Source organism: Saccopteryx bilineata, chromosome 3 (genome assembly GCF_036850765.1).
Source record: "Saccopteryx bilineata isolate mSacBil1 chromosome 3, mSacBil1_pri_phased_curated, whole genome shotgun sequence".
NCBI lineage: Eukaryota > Metazoa > Chordata > Mammalia > Chiroptera > Emballonuridae > Saccopteryx > Saccopteryx bilineata.
The window spans coordinates 287,096,209-287,104,743 of NC_089492.1; the positions used below are offsets into that span (position 1 = coordinate 287,096,209).

General features: G+C 52.9%; 1 long non-coding RNA gene across 1 annotated transcript; it reads right to left on the reverse strand.

The window, feature by feature from the left end:
• Nucleotides 1-4,893: 4,893 nt before the first annotated feature.
• On the reverse strand, nt 4,894-7,695 carry LOC136331670 (uncharacterized). Its single transcript, XR_010730524.1, has 3 exons — nt 6,228-7,695; nt 5,531-5,607; nt 4,894-5,216 (listed from the first exon to the last, which is right to left on the reverse strand). It is a non-coding gene; the product is annotated as an uncharacterized lncRNA (long non-coding RNA).
• Nucleotides 7,696-8,535: the final 840 nt, after the last annotated feature.

An 8,535-nucleotide genomic window follows, 5' to 3' on the forward strand; every position in this document is an offset into this window, starting at 1 on the left:
CAGTGAGCCAGGCGCAGACTTGGCCCTGAAGGATCCCGGTTTGGGTGGGTGGGGGGGGGCAGAGAGGAGATGCGGACAGATAATTAGAAAGAATGTGTAGACAAGAGCTGTAACTGAATCACACACAGGGAGGGATGTGTGGAGCTGGGGACAGGCTTCCTGCGGGAGGAGAGGTGGGGCACTGAGTCAGAGAAGGCTTTTCGGAGGAGGTAATGCCTGAATTGAGTGATCAAGGATGAGGGTTTGGGTGGTCCAGGTGGGGTGATGAGAGCATTCAGGACAGAGGTGATGCAAAAGCAGAGACTCAAAGGCAGGAAAAAGCATCGTGTGTGTGTGTGTGTGTGTGTGTGTGTGAATTGTTTGGCTGGTGTAGTAAATGAGAGGCAGAGGGTACAAAGGGTGAAGGGGGAGAGAGGCAGGGGCCAGACCTGGAAGGCCCGTGTTCCTTGCTAAGGAGCTGTTTTCATTCCATCAGGGAGCCGTGAAACCAGAAGAGCGAAGTGGAGTCACCTTTGCCACGTGTATTGTTTGTGTTCCTGTTAGTTATGTATCACAGGCATCCACCTCCAACTAATTTGAGCAGAAAAGGCTAACCAGCTTTCAAAAGTGAAATGTCTGAGGATGGATAGCTTCACCTTCACGCAGAGCTGGGATCCAGGTGCTCAGACAGTGTTGACAAGAATGGGTTGTCTCTGATTTCTTCCATGTGGGTTTTATTCTCAGGTGGGCACTCCTTGCCTGGTGCCAGCAACTCTAGTCTCCTTTTCTGCAGGGTTAGCAGCCAGCCAGACAGTCCCGCCCTGCTCTAGCAAAAGTCCTGCGGCTGCTCTCATTGGCTGGGATTGAGTCACAAGCCCATCCCTGAACCAATCACAGTGACTGATTTGCAAGGCTTGGGTCATGTGTCGGTACTGCAAGCAGGAGGTGGTGCAATCACATGGATTGAGGAAGGGGGTTTGGGATGGACTTCTTCACCCTAAGATGCAGGTGCTGCGGTCAGGAGAGGGGGAAACGCAGTGTGGAGCAGGGAAAAGCAACAGACCTCCAGTCTCATACAGCCGTGGGCAAAAGTAGGCGGTACAGTTGTGACTACGCAACAGAGCTGATTCCCATATTATTATTATTGATTATTGTATGGTTTCTTTGTGTTACCACTGTAAACATACTTTTGCCCAGCCCTGTCTTGTAAGACCCCATTTACACGAAATGTCTAGGACGGGAAAAGCCAAAGGGCGGGCAAGCACATTGGTGGTGGCCAGGGGCTGGGAGGGAGGAAAACTGATTATGAAGTTTCCTTCTGGGGGTTGATGAAAATGTTTTGGAACTAAATAGCTGCTCCAGATGCACGACACTGCGAATGTATGCAACGCCACTGAACTGTCCGCTTTACAATGGTTCATTTTATGTTCTGTGAATCTCACCCTGATAAAAGATGAAAGCATAGCACCTGTCCACTGCCAGGCATCCTGGGATGCTCCCTCGCTCCACAGGGCCTGCTGGACGCTGCCACTCCTTCCTTCCTGCCCCTCCTCCTGCTTTCTCCCTTCTTCAGCCTCAGAGGGTTTGGGACCTGCAGTGGGTAGTAAAGCAGAGGTAATTCCGGGCGTGGTCCTTGGCAGGGCCACTCCCCACTGCAGGGGCTGGAAACGTGGGTGGCTGGTCCCCAAGCTGAGCTCATGTATTTTGACGAGACCTGGACGAGGGAGCTCCAAGGAGATGCCAAGTGCATCCTGTTTGCCCTGTTTGCCAGCCATAAGTACCTGTTTTCCTCCTGGCTTCAGGCAGTGGAGGGCGCTGCTGGAAGTGCTGGCTGCAGCTTGGAGGAGCCTGGAGGACTCCGAGGGAGGGCCGGGTTTTCATCATTGCTGGGCACCGAGGATGCGCATTTGACGCCATCATGAGAAAGGGCAGGGCTTGGGGGAGAGCTATTCGCACCAGAACCAGGAAGGAGAAAGAAGGTTTTGACTCACTGTCTGATCCTTCCAAAACCCTCCATGATGGGGTTTGGGTAGAGCCCAAGCTTCCTGGGGGCTCTCCCAGAGTGAGCCTGCGTTGGCTCCTTCAGGAACCGAGGTTGAGTCCAAACCCCCCTCCTTGGGTTGCTTGGCACCAGCTGGCTATGGTGGAATGAGGACTTCTGGTCCCTGCAGGCCTGGCACTGGGCTTGTCTGGCGCGGACACAGGACCAGTCCCTCTGGCTCAGCTGTGCTCACTGCTCCTACCTAGAGCTGGGGGGCAGGCTGATCGCCAGCCCGGCATCTGGTCTCAGTGGATGCTTCCAGGGTTCTCAAGACCCGGTCTTGGACCCGCCTGCACGGCCAGTGAGGTTCAGGGCCTGTTTACAACGCAGATCCTGGTTCTCTCTTCCCCCATAAACCACCTGGGTCAGAACCTCTGGGAGTGGTTCTACAAGCTCCTTCCTGGGGTTGGAGCACAACTGAAGTTAGAGAACATCTGGGTTATGAGAAGATGATTTACTCCTGAGGGCCGAGGCTTCCCCTTCTTGTCTGGACGGGCAGAGAAACCATTCTTGTGATATTGGGTTCTGGTAGAGACAGTGTGCTGGGTCCTAGGGCCATGTGGCCTGGGTTTGAACCCTGACTCCACACCTTATCAGCTCACTTCATTGGTCATCAGTGTCCTCATCTGTAAAAGGGGGGCACCCCAAATTCATGCTCATCCAGAACCTCAAAATGTAGCCTTATTTTGAAATAGGGTCTTTGCAGGTGTATTCAATTCAAGGTCTTCAGATGAGATCTCCCTGGATTTCAGGTTGACCCTAAATCCAATGACAGTGTCCTTACAAGAAAAGGATACACAGAGACATACACAGAGTGAAAAAGGACACGTGAGGAAGGAGGCAGAGAGGGGCATGATGTGGCCACAAGCCAAGGGACACCGTGTGCTGGAGATGCTGGGAAGGACTTTGCCCTGGAGCCTTCGGAGGGAGTGTGGACCTGCCCACACTTTCATTTCCCACTTCTGGCCTCTTGAACTGTGACAGAATTGAGTTCTGTTGTTTCCAGCCACCCAGTTTGCGGTGATTTGCTGTGGGCAGCCACAGGAAACGGAAACACCCCTCTGAGGACAGTTATCACCTAAAGCACTTGAGACACAGCTCGCAGCAGGTGCTCTGTGTCATCCACTGTTATCCCTGCGCTGCCATGGCCCTGGGGAGGCCGAGGTGGCAGGAGGAGCACCCCCAGGGTACCCAGGGAGCACCCCACCCCTGCTGGTACACTGTCTCACCCTACCAGCCTGGCTTCCTGAGGCCGGAGCCCTGGAGGACAGCCTGGAGGGAGCGAGAACAAGAAGTCATCTGGGAAGGGAGGCTGCAGGCTGAGGTCTGCAGGAGGAATGCTCACCGCCATGAATCACCAATGGCTGACTGCTGACACATTACACCCCAGGGGGAGCACAGGGGTGATGACCTAATGCTGGTTGTCACATACTCAGGGTCCCTCCCAGCACCGCCCAATGCTTCAACGTTGCCCAGAGGGAGCTGTCCCCACCCCACCCCTGCCCAAGTGTGTCTGTGCTTCCCTCCCCTGCACACACAGCAGGATAAGCAGACCTTCTAAGCCAAGACTTTCGTAGAGCCTTATTATTTGGATGCTTTTAGAATGGGCGAGGCGAACAGTTTCCACTTCCCCGAGGGCAGTTGAACCGTGAACCCTGGACTCCACTCTGTGCATTGCCACAGCTGCATGGGGACAGCCTGCTGGGATAAGCTTCCAGGGGATTTGTTCCCAGGGCTGGACTCTATAAAAAATAATGGCTTACAGATGGGGAAACCGAGGCCCAGAGGAGATAAGAACTTGCTATAAAAGTCAGAGAGTCTCTTGGTGACAAAGCCAGGACAGGAATTGAGGGTTTATCTTGGACAAAGATCTGTTCTGCCCCCTGGACCAGTGTCCTCTTTTTGGCTTCAGGGATGCTCCACTCCCCCGCTCCCGGTTTATGGATGTGCCCCCACGTCCATTGGGGCATTGTGGCTTCTGGCCTCTGAAAACAACTCCATTGCCTTTGCCCTCACCTTCTGGAAGTGGTGTGGCTCCCGTCCCCAGGGAGCTCTGTGAGCCCCTCTGTGTCCACCCTGTCCTCCGAGGTGGAGAAAACTTTCCCCAGGCTCTGGATTTGGGTTCTTGGCCATTATATTGCCAGACCACCATGAGCAAGAATTTTAGGAGAATTTGTTGAGACAGATCCATGGAGCATGAAGGATAGGTCCCTGAGCCTCCAGAGTCCATGCAGCCCCTGACCTGTCCTGCATCTCCTCACAGAGCGCTACCCAGTCTACTGCTCGGGAGCAAACTCAGTGCACGGGCTTCGCCTGGGACCTGGAACAATGGGCCAGGCCACTTTGAGCTCCTCAAGGCTCCTGCTTATTTATTTTACCATCATGACTTTGAGCCAATATTTAAGCATTACCAAGGCAACAGCCCAAATCTCCCAGCTCTTGGCTCCCATCCAGCCCCACACGACGGGGCTGAGGGCAGGAGAGGGAATGAGAAAAATGAGTCAATCGTCCCCCACCCCCCAACCACCTGGGAAAACAGTGACCCAAAAAATAGATCACGGCTGCTCTTACGGGGTAATTGTTCTTTTTTGAGCTCCTACGACTCAGCGCTTTTCACACAAGCAGAGCAGTCAAGCAAGACCTCTGTCCCAATGTTTTATTTTGTTTTTACCATTCTGGTTGGAGCCAATAGGTTTTTCAAACTTTTTATTGCAGCTTAATACATGAAGAATGTGGGCAAGCCATCAATGTACAATTTTTCCCCCCCACAAACTGAACTCACCCTTTCCCCAGCCCCCAAATCCCTAAGCAGCACAGGAGAAGCCCCCGGGGGCCCCCTGCCCCCCCCTTGTGGCCATAGACCCAGGGTAACCATTATCCTAGCTGCTCATAGCCTAGCTGAGTTTGGCCTGTTTCTGTACTTCATGTAAACAAATCATACACCATGTTCTCTCTTGGGTTGAAGCCAACAGCACTTTGAGGTTCCGAGAGACCTGAGTGGCCCTTCTCACCGCCAGCTCCAGGGAGGAGAGCAGAGCAGACTGGAACTCACCTTCCCTGTGCTGTAGGCCTGGTGGGTGTCAAGACAGGGATCAGGAGCATACAAAGCATGGAGGCTGATCTTCATTTTTACAAAAGGTACAGCATCCTTTCTCCTGTGTGGCATAACGTGGACTTCCCCGGCTTGCCTCACTTGCTGCAAGGAAGGAGAAAGAAGGGTCATCACAAGGCCCAACTGGGGAGGTCTCCAGAAGCCCTTGCTTCTCCCAGCAGGAGGGGGGGCTCCCCACGTCCTCTTTGCTGGCCAGGGAGCCTCTCCACCGCAGGGCCGGCTCCCATTCCCCGTGTTTACTCCTGCGCCGCCTGCACTGTGCTCTGTGCGGGCAGGGATCCACAGCTTCACTGTGGTGCCGCCGTCCTGGTGGGGTTTCACACACTCTGTCCCCGGATTGGGGAAGGGGAGCCATTCTTGGCACTTTATACCCCCTTGGCTAGTGAGTTTCAAATTACCTGCAGAGAGGGACCAGCTCTTACCACTGGTCCATCGCTGACGGCGGCCTTTGTGAAACACAATAATCATGACATACCTGGGAAGATGAAATAGAAGAAACAAAAGCATTACAGAATACAGTTGTTCCTCTGTATCTGTGGGAGATTGGTTCCTGATACTCAAATCCGAGGATGCTCAGCCCTGTACATAAAATGACAGTGTTTGCATACGACCTATGCACATCTTCCTGTATGCTTTAAATCACCTCTAGACTCCTCATAAAACCTAGTACAATGTACATGCTGTGTAAACAGTTGCTCTACTGTATTGTTTAGGGAATAATGACAAGGAAAAAAAAGTCTGTATATGTTCAGTACAGACACAACCACTGTAGGCCTGAGTCCATAGTGTGCGTCAGCAACCACATAACTGGTTTTTTTCTGAGAAATTTTGATCTAGAACCTGGGGATATGGAGGGAGGGCCAACCATATAAACCTGCATTTCTTATTAGGTTCAGAGGTCACAAAGTAGCATTTCATAAGCTATAATGAGACAAACCTAACGAGGAAAAAGGCATACGGAAGTTTCTCAGTGCTTATTACTCTTGATTTCTGTACTTATTTTGTTGGAGTCATGACAAGCCGACCAAGCAAGGTCTGTGGGCACCCTTGCAGCAGCACGACCATAGGCCACCCTCAGCCCCGCCCTGGACTGACCTTAGTTTCTGCAGTTGGCACCTGCCTGTGACCCCTTCCCAACTCCTTGCCCGTCTTTTCTTCTTCTTATTTCCACAGATGTTGTGTTAGCTGACGTCTAAGAGACAGCAGCCTCTGCCCGCCCACTTTGGGACCCTTGTATAAGATCACAAGCTCATAAGTCTGGCTCTTTCCAGTTCCTTATAGCTTCCGAAGTTACATTTCATTTCTTTTGTCCTCTCGTGGCTTTTCTCTCTGAGCTGTAGGACAAGTTCCCTCTGGAGTTGGGTTGGAATATTATACTGCTGACAAGAAGACAGTGCCACACCCCTATGGTCTTCTCTCCCTTTGTCCCCACCGAGTCCTGGCACCCTGGTGTCACCCTCAAGGGGATATGTGTGGGAAGAGGGTTTCCAGAGTGTGTGTGGAAGGCAGCTTTGCACCCTCTTTGCTTGAGTCTTCGTCCTGTGGTTCAATCCCGAGATCACACATCTGGGCCATTTCCTCGCAGTCACAGGAAGGTCTCAGGATCATGTGGGCAGCAGCTTGATTCTGGTTGAGGTCACCACCAGGTACATAACCAAGGCCTCGTCCAACGCCCTCCCTATCCCGCAGGAAGTCCATGGTCTCCGTGCCTCTTACTCCGGGGTGTGTGTGTGTGTGTGTCTGAGATTGCTTGTCCTCCCTCCCCGTTACAGCCAGGTCAGCTCCTCTGTGGCCAGCTACTGTGTGACCTGCCTCCCCAAAGGACAGAGACACCCTCCTCTGTCCCCAGTGCCACCAGACTCATCTGATCAGAATGTCATGGGCAGGGGTGGAAGGAAGCTGGTGAGGAGGGAGTGAGGAGTGCGTTTTCTACAGGAGGCTGGTTTTGTTTGGGTTTCTTTGGGGACAAACAGGCTTGGTGAGGGGGCACGACTCCAACTAGAGACACACGCGGAGCTGGTGGAACTGGCGGCGCGGGGATTTACGAGCTGTCACCGTTCCCACTGTGGACAAGCCTTCTTGCTTTTCCCTTTCCTCTCCTCATTCTTCTGCGTTCTTTCTTTTCTTTTTTGTATTTTTAATAAGCCTGGCTGCATATTTTCTCTAAATCAAACCATCTGTTTACCAGCTTTATAAGCTGTAATAAAGACAGTGAGGACCCAGAGCCCTCTGGGTGCAGGCACCTCCCCTGGCAACTCCAGGAAGCCCGGGGGAGAAGTTAAGGGTCCCTGGAGGCAAGTGTCCTGCAGGGTCCTTTGGTGGCTGAAGCTGCCTGTTCGTGGCAGAGTCTCCTTGGAGAGACTCCGTAGGGCCACAGCTGCATTTCCACAGCTCCCTCTTCTGCGGTTACATCACAGAGTTTGGGGTCACCTGCCTGCCGGATAAGGAGCTAGCGCCGAGGAGCTGGAATGAGGCGGCGGCGCGAACCCGGCCGTGCCAAGATCACTCCGTCCTGAGCTGTGAGTCCGGGTGAGCCCCGGGGAAAACAATCCAACAACAATGCTCAGCGCCTAGGTGACAGAGAAAAAAAAAAAAAAGAGGAGTCTGTTTGGGAACAAATTTCGGCCTCCACTTCCAAGGCATTAGTAATTCAAGCAGCAGCGAGTGTAATATTTACTTGGGAAACTATGAAAAGTCGTATAACAATGTTCTTTTCGCAGCTTTCATCATTGGCTCGGGGGGTTCCGAGTGCAGTCAGCCACCTAATCACAAACAGAGGGGGAGTCCGCGTCTGGCAGCCAGGCGGCAGCACGCGCTGGCAGCTGGGGCTGCGGCCCCTTCGCGTGCCAAGTGTCGCCAGGTCCGCTGGGGCTCTGGGCGCCAGGAAACCCGGGCCAGTGAGTCCCATCCCGTCACCACCCTAAGGATGGCACTGCGCACCTCTTGGAGGAAGAGACTAGGGACAGTGGTGGTGACAACTACAATGTCTGACCCAGCAAGCAGGCTGGAGAAAAGAGATAATCTTAGGTCAGCAAAACCCAGCTTAGAAAATATTTTTTTAGCTTGACCAGACGGTGGCGCAGTGGATAGAGTGTTGGACTGGGACGCAGAGGACCCAGGTTCAAAACCCCAAGGTCACCAGCTTGAGCGCAGGCTCATCTGGTTTGAGCACGGGCTCACCAGCTTGAGCCCAAGGTCGCTGGCTTGAACAAGGGGTCACTCAGTTTGTTGTTGCACCCCACCCCCGGGTCAAAGCACATATGAGAAAGCAATTGATGAACAACTAAGGAGCCACAACAAAGAATTGATGCTTCTCATCTCTCTCCCTTTCTGTCTGTCTGTCCCTATCTGTCTCTCTCTCTGTGTCACAAAAAAATAAATTAATAAAAAAATAGTTTTTAAA